The sequence below is a fragment of the Amphibalanus amphitrite genome, unplaced genomic scaffold, assembly GCF_019059575.1.
Source record: "Amphibalanus amphitrite isolate SeventyFive unplaced genomic scaffold, NRLGWU_Aamphi_draft 000089F_arrow, whole genome shotgun sequence".
In the NCBI taxonomy this organism is placed as follows: Eukaryota; Metazoa; Arthropoda; class Thecostraca; order Balanomorpha; family Balanidae; genus Amphibalanus; species Amphibalanus amphitrite.
The window spans coordinates 197,709-222,336 of NW_024881585.1; the positions used below are offsets into that span (position 1 = coordinate 197,709).

Here is a 24,628-nt window from a genome sequence, read left to right on the forward strand (position 1 = left end):
CAAATGCCCACTCATTCTGTCTGCTCTACCTTCATCCAACTATGAGTTTTGTGTGAGAATGACATTTTTACGTTGGTGGAGCTTGTGTGCGCATGGTAGGTACGCTGGCACTCACAGCATTGCTGCAATGAATAGGAAACAGCTCCAGGGCCAAAACACATACCACCTAATACCTTGCCAAAATACACGACATACCACCTACTGTGCATTTATTTAAGTACTAATAAGCCATATCATTTGCCATACCAGCACGCACACAATTATGAAGCCAATGCGGATTTACTTTGGCCTGGGTTGTCTATCCGTGGTTCCAAGGAATACTCCAGCAGAAACAATAACAAAAATTGCAAAGCTACCTGTTTGATTTTGATCATGCTAATTAATGAGCAGCAATATTTAGTTGCTATCAAATATTTCCTTGTGTCGGACAACATAGGTAGGTAAATAGCTGAGACTGATGGGGTATGTACTTTGCCCTCAAGGGCACTGATACTGAATGTAAACAATGTTCTTGTGACATAACAAACAAGTTTTCGTTACCTTATGAAACCAGTTTCAATTTCAATGTCATTAAAATATTCACTTTTGATGAATAAATACATATTTATCACAAATCAAAATCATGGGTGATCATGGGAAAGTGCGCCACAAATGAAATAAGCCCTCCAATACTGTCGAATCAAGCTTAATTTCAAGTCACAACAGCTTCACCGCAGGCAAACTACAAGATAATAATCCCTATGCTACTGTGTAACAAATTTAAGGTAGCCACACCAACCAATTTAAGAAAAAATGCATCACAAATCACCTAAACCACTCACCGAGGACAAAACTGTCATGGCGGCGTCCGCTGCTCGAGAAGAGTCGCCGGCGACTGGCCTGTGACGCGGATCTGACATCACCAGTTGCTGGCGATTGCCCGGCCGTGGCACGTCGATCGCCAGCGACTTGCTTACGTCATACCTACGTCACACACGATCGTTGGCTGGCGGTCGCCGGCGACTGCTGCTGTCGCCGGCGACTGAAAAGTTGCTACGTGTGAAAGGGCCATTAGAAGGACCTGGATGTTGGTGGCGTTGCGCCTCACGCGTCGTACCGTTCGAAAGCTCCTGTAGTCAGCGGGAATCGAACTCGGGTTTCCCCGGTGATAGTCCACGGTTCTAACCACGCCACTATCGAGGCAGACATCGTTATGGAGCTGGAAACTTGGTGTCATTTATCACCCAGATGTTTTTGTGATTTCCTTAGTAGTGGGAGCCATATTGGGCTGATGTCAACGCTTGGCTTGCTGATGGGGTTGCTGGCCAGCGCCATGTGTGCGGCTTCCTTGATCTTTCTAATTTTCCAGTGTGGCTCCTTGTCGATGATGGTGGTATCATCCCAAACAGGTCTGTGATCTCCTTCAGACCATGCATGCTCCGCCACACCGGATTTCAGTGTTTCGCCTCGGATGGTAGCCTTCCTGTGTTCTTCGAGCCTGACCGCCAGTGGGCGGCCAGTCTCGCCCTTGTATGACCTGCCACAGCTGCACGGGATGTCGTATATGCAGTTCTTTGTTTTCTCCTTGGTGGTTGGCGGTCTGACCTTTGTGAGTGACCTGCGGAGGGTGGTGGTACTTCTGAACACCGTCCTGATGTTGTATGCTCCGCAGATTCGCCTTAGCTTCTCTGACAGTCCTCTGTTGTATGGGAGGGATACTGTCGCGATGGGCTTATCCCTTGGTTGTTATTGGGATGCTTCCTTGGGTTTGTGTTTCATGAAGCTCGTTGGGTATCCGTTTCTCCTGAAGGTGCTGGTAAGGCGTGACATTTCCATCTTTCTGGCTGCTTCGTCTCCACAGATGTTGGTGGCTCGGGTCTGCAGGCATCTGACGATGCCTTTCTTGACTGTGTCTGGGTGGTGTGACTTGAAGTTGAGGTAGCGGTCGGTCGCTGTTGGTTTGCGGTAGACCGATGTTCTGAATGCTTCCTCAGATTTCTCCACTTGGACGTCAAGGAATGGTAGTTTGTTGTCGACTTCTGTTTCCATTGTGAATTGGATGGAGGGTCGGAGGCTGTTGAGGTAGTCTAGGAACGGTGTTATGTCCTCGCGATGGTCCCACAGGACGAATGTGTCGTCGACATATCGCAGCCACAGGGATGGTTTCAGTGGTGCTGTTTGTAAGGCCAGTTCCTCGAAGTGTTCCATGTAGATGTTGGCGATCACCGGTGACAGGGGTGATCCCATGGCCATTCCTTCAGTTTGTTGGTAGTAGTCATCGCCCAGTTGGAAGGCGGTGGTGGTGACACAGAATGTCAGGAGTTCCATGATGTTATCAGTCGGGATTGTCGTTCTTCCGGGCAGTGTATCGTCGCTCTCCAGTCTTGTCCTCACTATGCTCAGAGCTTCGGTAGTGGGCACATTGGTGAACAGACTCACCACATCGAAGCTTACCATTTGCATGTTCGGCGAAGGTCGCATGGCCTGAACCAGTGAGACGAAGTGGGCTGAGTTCTTGACATATGTAGGTGTTTTGCCACTCAGTGGGTTGATGATCTTGACGAGGAACTGGCTCAGAGGATGGCAGGCTGAGCCACGGCAGCTTACTATTGGTTTTAGCGGTACATTGGTCTTGTGTACCTTTGGCAGCCCGTACATGTGTGGAAGTTTGCTGTGATGTTGGCTCAGCTTTCTGTACTGGGCGTCCGTGAGTTGTTCCTTGTCCTTGTTCTTCTTAAGGAGCTTTGTTAGTTTGCGTTTACAGGCCGGGGTTGGGTCTTTCTTCAGTTCAGAAACTAACATCTCAACTCAAGACGGGGACGAAAGTCCGACAACTAACTTCATGAATACTAACACCTCGTCTCAAGCATTCAGAAGAACTATATCTGATCGGTACGGACCCGAAACAGTGAACAACTGGCGAAAATGGGAGAAGCTGAACATCAAGCTAGCAAAAGAGAAGAACCATCTGACATTCATGTGCAGATGCCGGGATAACGACATCATCCCTAATGGACTGAGACTAAAGACACCTGTGTACACCAAACAAGCGAGACGAATCGGAGAGAAAGCCAGCCGAGCTCTCATAAGAGAAAGGATCGCCTTCCATCGACACAGCAAAGCGAAACTCGAACAATCAATATCTGCCATCGAAGAAACCATCCGATCAAAAGTAACATGCTCCGACGACTTCAACCGCATCAAATCATCAGTCATCAGGTCACATACCATCGTGGACCATGCCATAAAGAAGCAGCATATGACAAAACTCGAAAAACTGAAGAAGATCGCACCTACCAGGACTCCGTTACAGCCCATCAGAGCTGTAGTGAACCTCAGCAAGCGACAACTGTCGGCATCTGAAGAGACCATACTCAACAAGGGACTCAACTTCGCAACATCCACCAAGCAGATAAACAACATGGACATCGTGGCCCCAATCGAGGAAGCAACATCCCACATTAACAGAGAACATGCAGAAGAACTACGCTGGAAAGTCAGGCATGCATTGGAAAGGGCCAAACCGCCAAAGGCCAATACCACCAAAGAGGAACTGGCAGCAATCAACAACCTCAAACAAGACGGCAGCATCATCATACTTCCAGCAGACAAAGGAAACACCACCGTTGTCATGGACAAGAAGGAATACGAACACAAGATGAACAGCATTGTGACAGATGGATCGTACACCAAACTGAAGAAAGACCCAACCCCGGCCTGTGAACGCAAACTAACAAAGCTCCTTAAGAAGAACAAGGACGAGGAACAACTCACGGACGCCCAGTACAGAAAGCTGAGCCAACATCACAGCAAACTTCCACACATGTACGGGCTGCCAAAGGTACACAAGACCAATGTACCGCTAAGACCAATAGTAAGCTGCCGTGGCTCAGCCTGCCATCCTCTGAGCCAGTTCCTCGTCAAGATCATCAACCCACTGAGTGGCAAAACACCTGCGTATTTGGAAATTCCGACCTCGACGAGCGTCTGTGGTAGAAAACCACCACTTTGGTAGGGGAAACTACTGCTGTCTGCTACCGTTTGCACTGCATGTCTCGCTGTAGTTGCGACCGATTGCGACATCTATGCAAGTCAGCAAGGGTACGTACTTAAGCGATATTATAGGTACGTACTTTATAATTCACGTACTTTTTCGATGCGTATTTTCGTCTTTAACGTACTTTTGTCTAGGTATACGTACTTTGTACTGTACGTAGGTCCTACACCTCTGCGATACGCCTATAACTTCTGTCCTTGACGTAGGTACTTATTCCCAACTTATTCCATACGTACTTTATGCTCGACGTACTTTTGCGATACGTACTTTTGCCTTTGACGTACTCTTGTCCATACATACTTTATGCTGTACGCACTTTTACGATATGTGCTTCAGTGCTGTGCTTTTGTCCTTGACGTACTTTTGTTCATGCGTACTTAATAATGCACCTATACGTACTTCTTCGATACGTACTTTTGTCCTTGACGTACTTTTATCCATTCGTGCTTTATACTGTACGTACTTTTGCCATGCGTACTTTTGTCCTTGACGTAGTTTTGTCCATGCGTACCTTATACTGTACGAACATTTGCGATACGTACTTTTGTCTTACGTGCCATGGGGGCGTCGCTGCACAGATTTTCGACAGGGGGGACGGATCGGCCGACTAAAAACCCAAAATTAGGTATCGTTACCGTACTTTTTCAGGCCGATGCATTATCTGTTCAACGATACTGGGCTGAATTCCTACGCGGTACGCGTCTGAAGTAACTATTCATTTTTACGCGGTTAACCAGAGCCTCCGGTCTTCTATCAGGGTATTATTGTTGACACATGCCGTCAATCTGATCATACGTGGTGGTTGCTTTAGGTATTTGTCACAACTCTGAACTCATAATCTCTTTTGGTCTCCAGTATGAATAGGCGGCGCGGGTCGGCGGGAAGCGCCGCGAGATTTCGTCGAGGTCGGAAATGTATATGCATAGATGTCGCCACAATGGCTTGACATGCAGTGCAAATTGTAGCAGACAGCAGTAGTTTCCCCTACCAAAGTGGTGGTTTTCTACCACAGACGCTCGTCGAGGTCGGAAATTCCAAATACGCAAAACACCTACATATGTCAAGAACTCAGCCCACTTCGTCTCACTGGTTCAGGCCATGCGACCTTCGCCGAACATGCAAATGGTAAGCTTCGATGTGGTGAGTCTGTTCACCAATGTGCCCACTACCGAAGCTCTGAGCATAGTGAGGACAAGACTGGAGAGCGACGATACACTGCCCGGAAGAACGACAATCCCGACTGATGACATCATGGAACTCCTGACATTCTGCGTCACCACCACCACCTTCCAACTGGGCGATGACTACTACCAACAAACTGAAGGAATGGCCATGGGATCACCCCTGCCACCGGTGATCGCCAACATCTACATGGAACACTTCGAGGAACTGGCCTTACAAACAGCACCACTGAAACCATCCCTGTGGCTGCGATATGTCGACGACACATTCGTCCTGTGGGACCATCGCGAGGACATAACACCGTTCCTAGACCACCTCAACAGCCTCCGACCCTCCATCCAATTCACAATGGAAACAGAAGTCGACAACAAACTACCATTCCTTGACGTCCAAGTGGAGAAATCTGAGGATGCATTCAGAACATCGGTCTACCGCAAACCAACAGCGACCGACCGCTACCTCAACTTCAAGTCACACCACCCAGACACAGTCAAGAAAGGCATCGTCAGATGCCTGCAGACCCGAGCCACCAACATCTATGGAGACGAAGCAGCCAGAAAGATGGAAATGTCACGCCTTACCAGCACCTTCAGGAGAAACGGATACCCAACGAGCTTCATGAAACACAAACCCAAGGAAGCATCCCAATAACAACCAAGGGATAAGCCCATCGCGACAGTATCCCTCCCATACAACAGAGGACTGTCAGAGAAGCTAAGGCGAATCTGCGGAGCATACAACATCAGGACGGTGTTCAGAAGTACCACCACCCTCCGCAGGTCACTCACAAAGGTCAGACCGCCAACCACCAAGGAGAAAACAAAGAACTGCATATACGACATCCCGTGCAGCTGCGGCAGGTCATACAAGGGCGAGACTGGCCGCCCACTGGCGGTCAGGCTCGAAGAACACAGGAAGGCCACCATCCGAGGCGAAACACTGAAATCCGGTGTGGCGGAGCATGCATGGTCTGAAGGAGATCACAGACCTGCTTGGGATGATACCACCATCATCGACAAGGAGCCACACTGGAAAATTAGAAAGATCAAGGAAGCCGCACACATGGCGCTGGCCAGCAACCCCATCAGCAAGCCAAGCGTTGACATCAGCCCAATATGGCTCCCACTACTAAGGAAATCACAAAAACATCTGGGGGATAAATGACACCAAGTTTCCAGCTCCATAACGTAGTGATAACGATGTCTGCCTCGATAGTGGAGTGGTTAGGACCGTGGACTATCACCGGGGAAACCCGAGTTCGATTCCCGCTGACTACAGGAGCTTTCGAACGGTATGACGCGTACGGCGCAACGCCACCAACATCCAGGTCCTTCTAAGGGCCAAAGAACACCTGACGACGGCCGGAGAAGTAACTGGCCGAAACGTTGTGAAACTAACATCTCAACTCAAGACGGGGACGAAAGTCCGACAACTAACATCAGTGATACTAACACCTCGTCTCAAGCATTCAGGAGAAATTTTTACTTTGACCTGACCTGTGACGTCATCGGTGACCTCGAGGTCAATGAAATTAGGTTTCGCTCGACAGTTTTTCCGGGGCTATCAGACGCCGTTTGAATTTTGACGATCGGCCCAGTAGTTTCGGAGTTAGGAGGGGGGCTATGAATAGCCCCCCCCCCCAGTAGGGCGTGTTATACGCAGACCCCAGTGGGGCGCGGGTTAAGCTTGTAAGTGTTGAAGATGCGGTCGACTTGTTGGTACACAAGCTGGCCATGATCGTGTAAAATGGCTTCATCGCAGGTCGATTAGTTTCTGAGATATAACAGGAAATGTAAAAATGCAAAACCTACCGCTTAATCTCGCGAGAGCCGTACGCGCCATCCAGGCCTAGGATATATCGATAACGATAAGAATACTGTCTAGATCAAGCAGCATAACAATGGTGGTATGCAAACGCATTACAATCTCTCCCCGGCTCCCGCAACGTTCCAATGCTCCTTCATTATGCGTTCGCCCAATGTGTAGGCCGAGCCGGCTTGCCTCCGATGACGTCATCGGCCGGCCGGCGGCCTTCAAGGTCAAACGGCTGGTGTCTTTACCTGGAGTTCTATAGCCTTGGGTAAAGCACGGTGACTATAAATAGGGTAAAGCACACACCCATGCCCTACTTTGCGAATAAATGCCGTTTCAAAATCGGTATTCGGTTCCTCTTCGTGACACACTGTAGAGACGGGCTGTGTCCGTTCTATGATCCGTGATCGCGCAATGTACGTATGTTTGTTTGTCTCATGTATGTATTTTCTCGTACCTAATTGTGTCGTGCGTATCTTAAATGCACCGTACATGTGTTTGATGCTGCTCCTAGATGGCAGCACAAGGGAGCTAGCTGTTGTTTGCTGGAGAGCGCCATGTTGTTGTTATTGTGTTGTGTACTGAGCCGGTCGGAGTGACCGCTCCGTGTTTAGGAGATGAGCCTTATTCGTTCAACCTGAGTGCTGGAACTCAATACAGACAGGACAATACCTTACGTTACATGGTGTCAGAAAATGGCTACGAACTTTCGCCCTCCACCAGAACTAAACATGGCGTCGCCGACACTGGCTTCCGAATGGCGACAGTGGCATGGGTGTAGTTTTCCAAAAATCATTGGGGGTGCTCAATAGCTTTCAGAAAGGCATGCCATAGTTTTTGTAGTTTTTTTTAGCTGTTCTTTTTTACTGTAGCCATCAGGCATCATGCAAGAAATGATGTTTAATCGGTTCGAGAGCTTGTTTTAATAGCGCCACTGTAAAACAATTTTGGCTCACCCAATGCATCATTTGTTTAATAAACTTGGTTATGATGATGATGATGATGATGATTAACCCGCGCGGGGCTGGGGTCTCCAGCCGAACGCGCGGGGCTGGGGGGATAAATTTTACCCCCTGTTATCTCCCGAACTAATGGTCCGATTTGGAAAATTCAAACGCCAATCGAAAGATCTCATCACGAATAACTAAAAACATATACTTAATTTAAAGTTTGAGGTCAATGTCAAGGTCAGGTCAAGGGTACAAATTGCAAGTTTCTACAGCATCGGCCTTGCACCGTATAGTTGCCGAAGAATGGAGTCATGGACTGAGACTGATTGCCCAAAACGTGTTTGGGCCTGACCTTGGCCATAAGTTTGGCAGGCCAGATTTTGTACTGGACCATTTTGAGTCAACTTTGAGAAATACATAACGTACAACGGTGGTAAAATCGTTGCTATAGGTATAACACAGTTTACCCGCTCCGGGTGTGAGGGAGGGATGTGGGGGCAATGAGTGCACTGACGTGGCGCCCTCGGAGGGCCGGTATGGGATTAAAGCTCAGCTACACTAAGGGCTTGTGTGGTGCCTTCAGTTATCGGTGGCACCCTCAGAATCACCGGCGTAAGGCCCTCAGAGCCGCCGGTAAGGGAGGCACCGGTGTGGGGCCGCCATGCAGGTGCCGGTGTGGACGATCAGAGGTGCTAGTGTGATTCTCTCAGAGGCGCCGATGAGGGTCCTTACAGGCGTTGCTCCGGGCCCTCATAGACGCTGGTGTAGAGCCGTTACAGACGGGTGTGGGGCCTTTAGAGCTGCTGGCGCGAACTCTCTACAAGCCGGCTGGGGGTCTCAGTGACCGGCAAGGGGTCCTTAGGGCTTAGGCCGGCAGAAGAAGTCCTGCGGGGTCCTAAGAGACCGGCATGGTACTGTCAGACGCCGGTGGGGCCCTCAGGGTCACCGTTGTGGGGCCCTCAAGTCATCAGTGGGTGGCCTTTAGATGCACAGGTGTTGGGTGGGTCCTCAGAGCCGCCGATATAGGGCTTTAATAGGCACTGGTGTAGGCACTCAGAGTTGGGGGTGTGAAACATCTGAGACACCGGTGTGGGCCCTCATAGGTGCCGACGAGGGCCCACAGTTGCCGTTATGGGGCCCTTAGAAAAATAAGTGTGGGACCATCACAGGTAGGAAATGCCCCTAGAACTGTCCCCTCAAAGGCCGGTAAGACCTCTCAGAGGCCAGTAAAGGCTGAAGCAGACTCTTTCCGCATTCAGGAAATTGCATGCGAGAGCCTATTCAAATACATTGTAATTCCTCTCGCATCAATCGCTCGCGGGAGGTGCGTGCGATTGATGCGAGCGTGCTTCCATGTATTTGAATAGGCTCTCGCATGCGATTTCCTGACTGCGGAAAGAGTCTGTTTCAGGCCTAACAGGCCTTTGAAGACCACCGAGGTGTCCTTAAAAGCCGCAAGAGGCCCTCAGAAGTCGGCGTGGGGCCCTTATGGAGACCTTAGTGTGGCTATTTAGGGACCATGAGCAGGGGCGCGGGAACTACTTTCCGACTGGGGGGGGGGGAGGGGGCACACCATAATAGAGATCAACCTAGGGTACCCCCAAATCTAGTTTTCTCACCGGTTTCAGGCCACTTATTTTTCACCCCTCGGCTTTTTCAACAAAAAAGAAAACATTTGCAAAAAAAGTGTGGTATTCCGTCTCAAAGCTGTGGGGGCACCGCCCCCACGGCCCCAGAGTTGGGGGGGGGGCAAGCTGCCCCCACTGCCCCCCCCCCCCGGCTCCCGCGCCTATGCCCATGAGGTGCTCTAACGAGCCCCACGGGGCCCTTCTGAGTAGAAATATGGCCATCGTTAACCCTCAGCGGTCAAATGGCGCCGCAGGGCCTCTCGGACCCGAGGGTCCCTTTGAACTCGATGGGGGGAGGGGGTACGTGTCCCCTTAGACCCCTAGCTATGCCACTGTTTCATATGCATCATGTCAGGTATTTTAGGCTCGCCCCCCCCCCCAACTTGAAAATGGTTCCCGGGCCCCTGATAATATCAGATGTAATGTTAACACAAATGTCATGCATCTAAATTTGTGATGATTTATTCAATGTATATTCTCTTAGTCACTGAATTGAGTAAGCATAGTATTTGCATGATTCACTGGGCTCATTACAGTACTAGGAGATGGACATTCTGATTATTGAGGGCCTTGAGTCAGCTGGGAATGTTTTGAGGAGGCTGGGGGTGCTTTAAGAAGGCAGGGGGTGCTGAGCTCAGGATTGGGGGTGCTTGAGCACCCACAAAGAGATAGCGCCCCACTGGGGTCTGCGTATAACACGCCCTACTGGGGGGGGGGGCTATTCATAGCCCCCCCTCCTAACTCCGAAACTACTGGGCCGATCGTCAAAATTCAAACGGCGTCTGATAGCCCCGGAAAAACTGTCGAGCGAAACTTAATTTCATTGACCTCGAGGTCACCGATGACGTCACAGGTCAGGTCAAAGTAAAAATTATTAGCATTTTGGCTTCTTCACGTTTTGGGCTCTGGCCGCCGTCTTACAAGTCAGATCAGGCTCATTTTTGGTTCACACACTCGTGAACAGATGCTCTAGATACTCTGAGGGTACCAAACTTGTACTTTGATTTTCAGGTCAAGGTCAGGTCATCACAGGTCACGAAAATATTATATCATCCGTCGGTCACGTGACACATGTTTTATGGTCCATTTAGGCCAAACATTTCGAATTTGATGTCGTCTTTGTCATTTGAGGTCATTTTGAGTCAAATTTAGCTCAGGTCAGGTCACTTTCAGGTCAAAAAAGGTCAAATTTTTAAGTTAAAATTTTTCAACAAAAAAGGTGTCTATTGGATGCAGTTTGAGCTCAGGAACACGATGGTGCTATTTATATTGGCGTACGATGTCAAATTCGTGCTGAAAAATTGATTTGAAAAACTGATAATTGGTAATTTTTTTGCAATAATGCGTATAACTTGGCCATTTTTGAAGATATTTAGCTAAAACTTGCTAGAGTTAGTCATAATAATGCGTTCTATCACATATATTCAGGTTTTTTCGAAAACTCAAAAAAAAAATTGAAAAAAATGTAAAAATATAAATTTTGAACTTTATTATATGAAATTTTCGAAATTTTCAAAACTTCGAAAATCCGAGATAGCAGTTTGATAGCGCAGTCTATTCGGAGTCCTCTCATGCAAAGAAATTGGATCTAGCTTAAAAACTGAGCTCTTGGGAGCGATTGCCGTGGTTCAATGTTTTGCGTCGAAATCGGCCGAACATGACGTCACTCTGACGTCATTTCCGGCCGACCTATGGTAGGTACGAAGTTCAAATTTTCACACAAGGTGTCAAATTGATGCAGCCAAAGGTACTGAAAGTTTGGCGTTGATACGTCAAGCGGTTTGGAAGTTATTGCAGAAAAACGGGAGGGGGGGCTATAAATAGCCCCCCCCAGTGGGGCGCGGGTTAAGTTACGCTTATGGACAGTGGCGAAGAGAATTTATGCAGTGGCACAGGGCCTATTTTAAGACAAATGGACTGGGGTGGCCAGGCAGTGGTGGCGCCCCTGTCTCTTGTGTGGGCGCCCCCCCCCCCCCCCCAACTTTCAACTTTACTTCCAACCAACTTCACCCCATTGTTGATTGTAGATAAATATAAATATCTCGCCACGCCACTGCCCCGAGACGCTCTCCAGATTTTGAATCGCTTATGGCTCTGTACCTAATGCCAAGAAAGATGCATTGGTAACCAGTTGGCATTAAACCGTGCCGGGCCGGTGCTCCACCACTTCCGCGCCGGGCAGGGGGGGGGGGGGTGTCTGAACACCCACCCCCCTTCTAACTCGGCTCCTGGGCCACGTAGCGACATGCGGTAAGCGGCATTCGAAAGAACATCCAAGATAAGGACGAAAACACTTCGGTCATGTTTTTTGTCAGGTCAAAAATCAGGTCACCAGAGGTCATCAAAGATAAAATGAATTGGCTATTTCAACATTTTGGAAACTGCCAACGGGAACCGTTGGCAGTTGGCACTCGGGAACCGTAAGAGCGAAAGCGCCGCGAAAAACTCAATCGATAGCTCTTTTACAGGTCTTTCTGTAAAATGTTCTTAGGTTTGACTTCAGGTCAACGGTTTAGCCTCCAGAGGGCAAAGACTCCAAAATAACCATTTTTATTAACCCGCGCCCCAGTGGTGGTCTCAGCCATGACTTCGCCCTAGTTGAGGGGGGGAGCAATATGTTAGGTACCACCCTCCTCTTACTCAAAAACCAAGAGGGCTAGAAAGACGCGGTAAAAAGCAGTCGATAGCTCTGGATGCGTACGTTTGAAAGTATTTAAGTCGTTTTTCATCTTAGAGCAAAATTGGGGTCACCAGAGGTCATCAAAGGTCAAAACTTGCGAATTGTCATTATATTTTTCAGAAAATATGCCATTATCTCAGGAACTATGATAGCTAGAAAAACGCTTGGAAGAGCAATCGATAGCTTTTGAACTCTTCTTTTGATAGATCATTATCAAAAATGAGTTCAGGTCAGTGGTTTAGCCTCCAGAGGGCAAAAACTCCGAAAATAGCTGTTTTTACGAAAAGTGTTTTTTGAAAATAACTTTTGACTAAAAAAGGCCACGTTATTTCTAGTGCCAGAACCGTGTTCCTCTCGCCGAGACGCGTCGAATGAACCATAATTTGACCTTAAGAGGTCAACTGGAAAATTTGACCTCAGGTCAAGGTCATGACCTGACCGGAAAAGGTCATGTTGCATTTCAGTCCATGCGTCTCGGCAAGACAAACACAATGTGGCCATCCCCAGCGTTCTATCTCTTTCCAATCGAGAGTTATTGGCAAAAATCTGTTTGTAGCCTCAAATGACCTCAGATGACCTCTCTAGAGGCTATCAGCAAAAAAGACACCTTGGTCGTCACGGGTGGTCCAAGTCATTGTGATTCTGAAATATTTGGACTGTTCCTATGCGTACACACGGATCTAGAGGCATTTTCGTTTTTCTCCATTGACTTATAATGGAAAGGTCACGCTACTGACCTGACCTTAGGTCACGGATATAACATCCGAGATAATCAAATTGTAGGCGCCCATAACATCATGCAATCCACCAAGTTCAAACCTTTCGACGAGCACTGCAGGCTGGACATGGTTGCAAACTTTTTTAGGCTTGGTCAGTTAACTTGACCTGGTGACCTGACCTGACATAACCTGGGATCAAAAGTTTCACACATTGTCCAAAATTGATGTACAAAAACCTAGTCCAAGCGGCGTGGCGCTACGCAGCGCGTTTTTTTTTTATTCACACGCAAAAAAACGCGACAGGGCGGTAACATATGCCCCCCCCCACTCTGGGGCGAAGGTTAAGTGTTTTTTTTTGCAGTAACTTGAATTAAAAGAGGTACGACATTACTTTTCCCAGCATCGTGTTCCTCTCGTCGAGACGCGTCGAATGAGCTATAATTTGACTTTGAAAGGTCACTTGAAAATTTAACCTGAGGTCAAGCTCATGACCTGACCGGAAAAGGTCATGTTACATATCAGTCGATCCACATCGTCGAGCCGAACACATCTAAAACGTTTTCATTGCTCTAGCATGCCTCTATCAGAAGTTATTAGCGAAAAAATGTTAGATATTATTCGTGACCTGAGATGACCTCGGGGACATGACGAGGGATCACAGGTGCCATTTTCCATTTCAGTGTGTCAAGTTTACCTGCACCCCGATGTTTGAGTATCTAGAATGGCGTTCGTGCAAAACAGACGCCTTTCAATTTTCTCCCATTGACTTATAAAGGAGAGGTCGCAAATATACCTGACCTTAGGTCACCGATATCAAAATTATGAGATATACGTTTTATAGATATTGCTACTATTATCAACCGCTGAAAGTTTCAAGGCAATCGTTCAGTCCGTGTAGCTATGAAGACTGAAGAGCATTCTATTTTTTCATCTGAGGTGAGGTGGTCACTTGGCGTGACCTGGTGACCTGACCTTGAGCGACCTGGGTCTGAAATGTTCACAACATGTGCGGAAAAGATGCACAAACAGGTGTGCCAAAAAAATGGCGGTGCGGAGCGCCGTCGTTTTTGTGTGAAATATCTGCGAAAAACCGCAGGGGTGTTGAAACACCCCACCCCACCCCCCGCCTGGCGCGGGTTAACATTAGCCCTATTGGCGTTGCATGGAAAGAATACGGCCAAAAGGCGGCGGTGCCCACTTAATTGAAGGTGTTCCGCCGTCACTGCTGTAATTTGTATATTGCTATTTGTCATTGATGCGCCGTTGATACCTACCGATATATCGCCCCTTGGTGGCGGCTTTAGCTGCCGGCTACGCGGCCCACAATAGCCGCGTGGCTACGTCATCGCCTCGGCGGTGACCGGGAGGAGTAACAACAACAACAACATATCGCCCCAGTTGTGGTAAGGCGCCTCAAAAGTAGGAGCGACCCAGTAGCGGTCTGGCGTCCCTGAGAGGCGCCCCAGTAGTGACAGGGCGCCCCAGTATCGGTAAGGCGCCCCAGGCGTGGCGGGGGCGCCTTCATTACACTACCTCTCAGTAGTGTAATGAAGCCCCAGTAGCGGCATTGAGCCCTCAGCCCAAACAGCGCTGGGCGCCCCATTAGTTGTAAGACGTCCCAGTTGTGGCATAGCGCACCAGTACTGGCAGTAAGGGCGAGTTTGTACTTGACTTACTGCTATCAGTAAATGCGCTCCTGTAGTGGTACGGCACCTCAGTTGTGGTAAGGTGCACCCATTGTGATAGGGAGCCCCGATAGTGGGAAGCGCCCCAATAGTGGTGGGCGCCCAAGTAAAAATAAAGCGCCGCAGTGATAGTAGGGTGTCCTAGAGTTAACCCGGCAGTTGCTGGGGTATTTCGCCACCCACCGTTTGCTGGGGGGGGGGGGCGTTAAACGCCCCCAGCCGATAACTCGAGAACCAATAGGCGCAGCGAAACGCACTAGGTGGCAAACGAAAGAACGCGACGAGAGGAGACGCTTCAGATGAGTACTTTAAAGTTGAATTTTGAGGTCACAGGTCGGGTCAAGGTCAGGTCAAACACCTGAAATCGGGCTTTCAGTAGCATGGACTTCAGGACTTCGCAATGGGCGCCTCTCGTCATAAACTCTGTCAAAATGGTGCACAATCCATCATATAAGGCCTACAAGAGTGTCAGCTCCATGTAGGGGTCAGTCAAGCATAGGTCAGGGTCAAGGTCAGGTCAACCGGGTAGGCACATATCCCCGAAAATCAAAACTGATATTCGCAGCCTGTGACACATGTTTTATGGGTAATTTGGGGCGTAGACACGATGGTGACATTCATTTTATCATATGTGTACGTGTTTGGTTCAAAAAGTTCAATTTAACCCGCGCCCGGCTGCGCATTTACAAACTGTATACACGCCTTCGGAGCGCCAATCATATTGCACCAGCCGCTGGCGTGACGTCGGCCATGACGTCAGAGAAGGGGCGGAGCGAAGTTGGTTAGCCAGCTGTTTTCACAGCGCGGCGGGCGGCGCAGTGCGGCGAGCGCGCGATTTTGTTTGTAAACAATCGTTGCCAAGGCCGTATTGGTATAGATGGTTGCAGCGTGATTGATTTTGATTGTTTGATTGATGTGATGCGACGAGTATCATGGATGAGGATACTTACGATAGCATAATTGGTAAACACAGTTGCCTGCAAAGTTTGAATGTCAATCAGACCGACGGTCCACCAAGCATCTGTGGCGAAGTGGTTATGATCCTCGCATATCACCTAGTGGAGCCGAGTTCGAATCTCGGGGCGGCGAGTTTTTCTCATGAGCTCCGACGTCTAATTGAACGGTTTTACGTAAGCCTATAAGTTAGAGATCCGAAAAGTGCCTCGCCAAAATCGATGCCGCTAGACGGGCGTATAAGTTTCAAGTTGATCTTTTAAGCCGTCTGCCGTTCAGAGCGCCGCCGAGTCGGCCTATTTAGACGTCCGATTTCATTAGAATCCAGAATGATTTTCGGCGAAATGCACAAAACCCGTGCACTGACAGCGTGCACACCTAGCAAACAACACGGAGACGGTCGAGACGCGTCGTTTCATACCACCCACTCTGACCTGCAACATGCGTGTGAGCCGCCAACCGCGTTCGTCAATAAGAGGGGTTTGCTTTATATTACTTATAGAATTACGTAAAACCGTTCAATTAGACGTCGGAGCTCATGAGAAAAACTCGCCGCCCCGAGAATCGATCTCGGCTCCTCCAGGTGATATGCGAGAATCATAGCCACTTGGCCACAGGCGCTTGGTGGACGATCGGTCTGATTGACATTCAAGCTTTGCAGGCAACTGTGTTTACCAATTATGCTATCGTAAGTATTACTTGGTCTTTCGGATGAACTATTTTCCCAAACAAGATCAGGGGTTTTAGCTAGTTGTAAATATTCAACACAACATTACAATTTCTCATCGAGTAAGGTTAAGGTTAAGGTTAGGTTGATGAGCTTGGAGTAGACCAGGGGTCTATTTGGTGCTCATATCAAAGATTTGGGACTGGATTTTGCATGAACGGATGGGTTAGCAGGTTAACTGGTCAGACTTCGGTGGCCCAATGTTGGTCTAGTTTTCTTTTGAAGCTGTTGACTGACGCTGCTGCCACAACATGTTCAGGCAAGCTATTCCACGATGTTACGACTCTGTTGGCAAAAAACTTGTTTCTAAAATGATGCAACGTTCTCCTTTTCTTGAGTTTAAATGCATGACCTCTTGTTCTCGGATCCTCATGCAGTTCGAAGAATTGATGTCTGTCAATGCTTATCTTGCCAGTCATAATCTTGTACACTTCAATCAAATCTCCCCGGTGTAACCTATCCTTAATGCTCAATAGTTTCAATGTTGATAGTCGTTCTTGATATGTGAGTGACTTTATAGCTTTGACGATCTTGGTGGCTCTTCTCTGTACTTTTTCCAGCTTCTGTAGGTCTTGTATCATATGAGGTCCCACTGCCTGTATACAATAATCTAAATGTGGGCGAACATAAGTTGTGTATAGCACTTTAAAGTTTCTTACAGTAACATTGCTGAAGGCCATCCTCAAAAACCTTAATGCCTTGTTGGCTTTTAAAGCAGCAGTCTGACAATGAAGTGTGGCCTTTAAATCTTCTGAGACAACAACTCCCAAGTCATGCTCCATTTTTGTTGTTTTCAAGACTCTAGGTGGGCTGTGAGGTTCTTTCATAACATATTCCTTGGCTGGGTTGGAGTGTCCACAATGCATGACTTTACACTTTTCAATATTGAACTTGAGCAACCATTCTGCAGACCATTTAGTAAGCTTGTCTAAATCACTTTGCAGCTCTGACACATCCGCATCATTCGAGATTGCATGGAATAGTTTTGTATCATCTGCAAATAGCTTGCATTTACTTTTGATAATCTTGGGAATCTCATTTATATAAATAACAAACAAGGTTGGACCCAGCACCGATCCTTGGGGTACTCCACTGACAACTCCTGTCCATGAAGAAGTACCACGGCCTACTGCGACTTGCTGTCTCCGATCACTCAAAAAGTCACCAATCCATTTGATCACGGAGCCTCTTATTCCATATGCATTCAATTTCTTGATGAGCCTCAAATGTGGAACCTTATCAAACGCCTTCTGATAATCTAGATATACAATGTCTATATCCTTGCCAGCATCTAGCCACTTTGTCAGCAACTCAAATGTCTCTAGTAGGTTGGTTTGACATGACTTTCCCTGTTGGAATCCATGCTGATGTTTGCTTATCAAATCATTGTCACTTAAATGTTTCTTTACATGCTTAAAGGGACCCTCCCACCTTCAAAAAAGTTAATGAATTGGCATTAAAGTGATGTCGCTCGGTTCAGAAAGAGCAAAAATGAATATCTACCAAATTTCATCGAAAAATATTCACCGGTTTTCAAGATATTAGACTTTTACTTTTGTTTACTTTTTGGGATCTCCGCTGTTCCTAGCGACTTTATTTGAAAGTGCGGCATTTGTTGCGCGCAAAGCAGCATATACCACCGCGTGCTGCCAAACGTTTTAGTAAAAGATTTAAAAATCGTTAGATCTCCGCTGACGTCACAAATTCTAAGGGGGCATACCAATGCATTAGCCCCTTAGAATCCGAAAACTGCAAGTTTGAAATTCCATATCTCCGAATTAAAGCATTTTTCGATGTTGTGAATGCCCAAACCGGTATTTTCAGGCCATGGCCACCAATTTGGCTATCTCAACTCAAAACTAATGTTAAGGTGGGAGGGTCCCTTTAAGAATCAGCCGCTCAAGAACTTTACAAGCTTGACTCGTTAAGCTCACTGGTCGGTAATTTTCAGCCTTGAGTTTACTACCCTTCTTGTAAATTGGTGTTACCTTTGCCTCCTTCCATTCCTTTGGCAGTCTCCCTGTTTGAAGTGTTTTTCTATACAAGCTTGTCAATGGCTTCATTATACCTTCTGAGCATCGCTTAAACACTATAGCAGGGATCCCATCTGGACCAGCAGCTTTTCCCTCCACTAGGCATTGTAGTTGTCCTTGCACCTCTGACTCGGTTATCTCAATGCTTGTCAAAGCATGGTCATCACTTATCACATCAGGGAAATCTGGTAAGCTACTTTGATTTTCTTTGACAAATACCGACTGAAAGAAAGCATTTAATACCTCAGCTGCTTCATTATCAGTTGTAGTCAGTGTTCCATTAGGTTGTTCAAGTGCTCCAACTTTTGGTTTTATCTTAAGCTGAGAGCGTATGTACTTGTGGATTTTCTGTGGGTCTTGCTTTCCTTCACTTGCAATCTGATCCTCGTATCTCCTTCTCGACTCCCTTAGCATTCTTGTGACTTTGTTTCTCTGGGCAGTGTAATGTTGGTGGCTGACCGGTGACCTCAATTGAGAGTACCTTTTCCACAGCTTGTATTTTGTCTTCACTTCTTTTGTGAGCTCTTTCGTCCACCATGGAGGTGTTTTATGTTTTTCTTTTTTCTTTTTTGAAAGTGGGACATATTTCTCAATACAAGTGACCACCACCTCTTTAATTTTGGTCCACATTGTATCAACATCCATGTTTTGAATGAAAGCCCAGTCAACTCCTTTTAATTCTTCATTCATGGCATCATACCTTCCTTTTCGAAAATTGCGCCTCAATGTTGTTTCAGGGAGCTGTGCGGGTGAGTCGTCAGGCTGGAACTGATAGGTCCACGTAAGGACCAAATGGTCACTTTTCCCTAGTGGGGCAGTTCCTTCCACCTCATCGATAGCATACTCATGATTAGTAAGCACAAGGTCTAACTGCGAAGGGCTTTGACCAATCCTGAATCTAGTAGGAAAATCAACATGTTGCACCAAAAACAGATCTTGCACTACTTCATAGAACTGTGCTTGGCTTGAGTCTTCCGGTCCATCGACCTTACCCAAACTCCAATCTATCTGTGGGAAGTTAAAGTCACCCATGACTAGAACATGTTTCGCCTGCAGCTGTTTTGCTGACCTCAGGACACTGAGGAGCTGCTTGTCATTACCCATCTCACTACTAGGTGACCGATAACAAAGCCCCAACAACATTGACTCAGAGCCTGTCAGTCTGACTAGACACCATACTGACTCCTCAAAGGATAAATTGCTTAGTTCATTGCATTCAACCATTGGAAGATTGTCTTTAACCCGCGCCCGGCTGGGGGTCCTGGATTTCCACGCCCTGCTGGGGGGGGGGGTGTTTGAACACCCCCCCCCCTTCTAACTCGGCTCCTGGGCCACGTAGCGATACGCGGAAGGCGGCGTTCGAAAGAGCGTCAAAAATAATGAGGAAATTACTTCGGTTAATTTTTTGGTCAGGTCAAAGGTCAGGTCACCAGAGGTCATTGAAGGCAAAATTTCGCCGATTTCCGGGTCGAATGTCGAAAATTTCCAAGAAACCAACGCATAACTCGGGAACCAATAGAGCTACAGCGCCGCGGAAAAGCGCATTCGATAGCCCTATTAAAGCCCTTTCTGAGTAATTCTCTCAGATTTGACCTAACGTCAACGGTTTTGCCTGCAGGGGGCAAAAACTGCAAAAATAGCCGATTTTTTCGGAAACAGTTTTTCTGCAATAACTTTTGACCCAAGACTTGTACGAGCTTACTTTTACCGGCATCGTGTTCCTCTCGTCAAGACGCATCGAATGAACTATAACTTGACCTTGAAAGGTCAACTTGAAAATTTGACCTCAGGTCAAGGTCATGACCTGACCGGAAAGGGTCATGTTGCATATCAGTCGATCCGTATCGTCGAGCTGAACACATCTAAGGCGTTTTCATCGCTCTGCATGCCTCTATCAAAAGTTATTTGCGAAAAACTGTTAGATACCATTCGTGACCTAAGATGACCTCAGGGCATAAACAGGGGTCACGGACACCATTTTCATGTTCAGCGTGTCTAGACCACTTGCAATTCAGTGTTTGGGAGTGTTTATAATGTCTTTCGTCCAAAAGAGGCGCATTTCAATTTTCTCCCATTGACTTATAATGGGGAGGTCGCAAAATTGACCTGACCTTAGGTCATCGATATCAAAATTCTGAGATAAACATTTTGTACATGCTATTGCTCTTAGCAATCGCTGAAAGTTTCAAAGCGATCGGTCACTCGGTGTAGCTATGACAGACATTGAAACTTTTTATGAGGTGAGGTCACTTCAAGTGACCTGGTGACCTGACCTTGAATGACCTTGGTCTGAAATTTTCACAACATGTGTAGAATTGATGTATGATAAGGTGTACCAAAAACGGCGGCGCTCCGCGCCGCCATTTTTGAGATATTCGCGAAAAACCACAAGGGGGGGGGGGGTGTTCAAACACCCCCCCCCAGCAGGGCGCGGGTTAACAAATAATAACACTCCTCCTCCTTTCCTCCCATCTTCCCTGTCGTGTCTCACAGCCTGATGATACCCATCTAATGCCACTTCTTCTTTCATCCACACTTCTGTGACTGCAACTATATGTGGCTGCTCACTCTGAACACGTGCACGGAATTCATCCAACTTGTTCCGGAGGCTACATGCATTCGTGTACCAACATTTTAATCTACCTGTATGTGTGCTCCCTCTGCCTTTACTTCCTTCGGATGACTTTCCCTTGAAAAATCACATGAGTGTCTTTCCCTTTAGCTTCCAGCTCAGCCCTGAGTTTCTTTTGAACTTCCCTCTCTTCGTGACTGAGATCGCGGGTCAGATACACATTGGGGAATCCTTTGTCTTTAAGCTGGGTTCTTCTCTTAATTAGTACATCCACTTGCTCCTTGTTCTTCACTCTGACTAGCATCAGTCTTGGCTTCTGTTGAGGGTTGCCTCGATCACTGCCTTCTGGCCTCTTTCCAAGCCGATATATCTTCTCTACTTGCACTTCATCTTGCTTTCCTAGAAGAGCACCTACTACTTTTTCAAACACCTCAGTGTCATGAGCTACCCGAACTTCTGCATCATCTGCCAAGCTTTCCTTGATGTTGTGCAAGATGATGTTCTGTTGTCTTTTCTCTTTTTCAAATTTCGCTTCAACAAGTCGTTTGATCCCTTCTGTGCTGCTTCCTTGCTTGTTGAGTGTTTCTTTTATTTGTTCTTGTTTTTCTCTTATCTCAAAACTCAGCTTTGTCTCCATGCTGCTGATTCTATTCTCTATCTGTTTCTGACAGTTGTCCTCAGTCTGGGATTCCTTGAATACCTTGATTATCTTTCTCTCTGTCTCTTCCAGTCGTTTCTCGATGTTTTTGCCTACCTGAATAACTGACATGAGGTTGGGTTTGCAATTTGTGCACAACCACAGAAAATCGTTGATGTGTTCGGACAGAGCCTCAAAGGCTTTAGTAGACAGCCCTTAACATCCTGGATGATACCACTCTTTGCATACATCACACATCACACTGTCCTCACCTGTGGTGATCCTGGTACCACACACTTTGACTCCGCCACTACATATAAACCTCTGTTTCTTTGATTTGCCACAGGGAGAAAATCCAATGGCCTTACCTCTGACAGTTCCTCGCTCTTCTGTGTCGCTGTCTGTATCGCAATCACTCTCTTGCTCAGCAATCTTCACGTCTTCTTTGCTTCCTTCATTTGCAGGCGATTTTGGCGCACTTGTGACGCTTGCAGTTCTCCCGCCTTTTCCGATACCTTTCTTTGGGGGCATCTCTTACCTTGAGTCTATGCGACGACGATTTCTGGTTCACCCTTACTTGTAAATCAATTATCGGTGTGATATTTGCTACTTATAACAACAACACTGCTTCACCGCGGGTCGCCACGGCCTCGGCCCGCGACCACCAGTCTGTTTGACCTTGAACCAGTTGGCCTGCGTGTCTGGAGCGGAGGAGCGGTCGGGAACACGTCCGTCGGGTAGGAGGGGCAGGAGAGAAGTGAAGTGAGTAGGTAAGCTCCACGATCCGCGAGTCTTCCGCTCCGCCCCTGCACTTAACGTCACCTGCCAAGCGCCGCTACAGCCTTTCACTCCGCCCATTGGCATGACGTCACGGCTCGGTCTCCGAAGACGTGTATACAGTTTGTAAATTTGCCGCCCGGCTCGGGGCATCCTGGAGACTGGGCCCAGACCTCGGCAGCGACCACCTGCCGATGGTGGTGAGCGTGAGGACCACCCCCGGTGGCACTCGGAGAATCCGCAAGACGAAGCCAGCCTTCCATAAAGCCGACTGGGTCGCGTTCCGGGAGGAGTGCGAGGCCGCTCTATCGGAGCCGCCCGCCCCCCGATGCACCGCCCAGTCTCTCGCCACCAGATTCACAGAGGTTCTCCAACGCGCCAGCAGACGCCACATCCCCAGCGGGGCGAGAGCGGACCCGAAGCCCTGGGCGCTCGACCCTGAGCTGCAAATCGCGATCGCCGAGCGTCGGGAGGCGCGCCAGCAGCTGCGACAGGACGACCCGCCCAGCAGAGAACGGTGGATTGCAGCGAAGCGTCGAGCGGCTGAAGTCGAACAACGCGTATCCCGAACACACTTCAGAGAGCTCGTCGAGACCACACTCAACAAGCCTGCCAGCCTGGGGAGGGTCTCGAAGATTCTGAAGAAATGGGATGGGGCGTCCGACGACCACCGACCCGGAGAGGCCATGACATACAACGGCCGGCTACTCGCCTCTGACAAGGAGAAAGCGACGGCATTCATCCAAACGTACGCACACGTCTCGAGGCAAGTCCGCGCGCCCAAACTGGACAAGGAGGCGAAGCACAAGTGGACCCACAACAGGCCGTCCAGCTGCCGTGAGTGCCACGGCAGACGCTGCAACAGCTGCTCCGAGTTCACGCCCGAAGAGCTGCAACGCCAACTCCAAAAGCTACATTTGAAGAAGGCCCCCGGTCCGGACGGAATCGCCAACGAACACCTCCGCCACCTGGGTCCGACCGCCCAACGCACCCTGTTCGACCTCATCAACGCATCCTGGAGGGAGAGCTCCGTCCCGCACGAGTGGAAGAACGCCAACATCATCCCTATCCCGATATCAGGCAAGGATAAGCGGATGGTGACCAGCTATCGGCCTATAGCTCTCACGAGCCACGTGAGTAAGCTCGTTGAGAGGCTGATCCTGGCACGGCTCACCCTCATCGCGGAAGAGAAGAAACTCATCCCAGCCGAACAAGTCGGCTTCAGAGCGGGTCGCTCGGTGGAAGACAGCCTCGGCAGACTGGTCCAGCAGGTCCAAGACGGCTGGAACCGCCCGAAGGCGCGTCGCAAGAACCCTGAGGAGGGATCGTGCGCCCAGAAGTATGTCCTCCTCGCGTTTGACTTCAGTCGTGCTTACGACACGGTGGATCACCGACTCCTAAGAGTGAGACTGCTAGAGCAAGACATCCCGCTCTGTTTTATCACATGGATCTGGCAGTTCCTGAGAGACCGTAGGGCGCGTGTGGAATTGAACGGGACCTACAGCGACGTGAGGGCGTTCAGGGCGGGCCTGCCCCAGGGCAGCGTCCTGTCCCCGACCCTGTTCCTGTTATGGTCGGCGCCCCTCGTCGCTGCACTCTAGAGAGTCCCAGGAACGACCGCCTTCATGTACGCCGACGACACCGCGGCCCTGTGCGCGGCCAATGACATCAAGACCGCCAAGGAGAGAGCCCAACGAGCAGCCGATGCTCTCTCGGGATGGGCGCGCTCTGCCAAGATGCAGGTGGCAGGCGAGAAGACTCAGGCGCTGGTCCTCTCCCAGTGGTCCCGCGACGCGACTGACTGCTCCCTCCGGGTTGCGGGGAAGACCGTGTCCGCGGGAGACCACCTCAAGCTCCTGGGAGTCACCATAGACCGTCTGCTGCACTTCGGCCCCCACTGCCGCAACCTGCGTCGACGAGTGCGCCCACGAACTGCCCAACTCAGGAGGCTCACTGGACGAGACTGGGGTCTCGAAGAACGCCAACTCGAGTACACCGTCGCCAACGGGTATGTGCGCGGCGCCATCGAGCACGCTGCCGCCGCCTGGCTCCCGGCCACATCCCCCGCTCATGCAACCCTCCTGGAGAGGGAGATGCGTGCAGCGGCGCGGGTGATCACCGGGTGCCCGATCTCGACTCCCTCCCACGCCGTCATGGCAGAGGCCGGCCTCGCTCCGGTGGCGGAGCGCCGCCTAGTCCTGGCGGCGCGACTCCTGGCGAAGGCCCACGCCCTGCC

General features: G+C 48.9%; 1 protein-coding gene across 1 annotated transcript in view; it reads right to left on the reverse strand.

The window, feature by feature from the left end:
• Window positions 1-24,628, reverse strand: part of LOC122380010 (multiple PDZ domain protein-like) — a 174,907-nt gene that overhangs the window by 126,131 nt on the left and 24,148 nt on the right. The window lies entirely within an intron of this gene.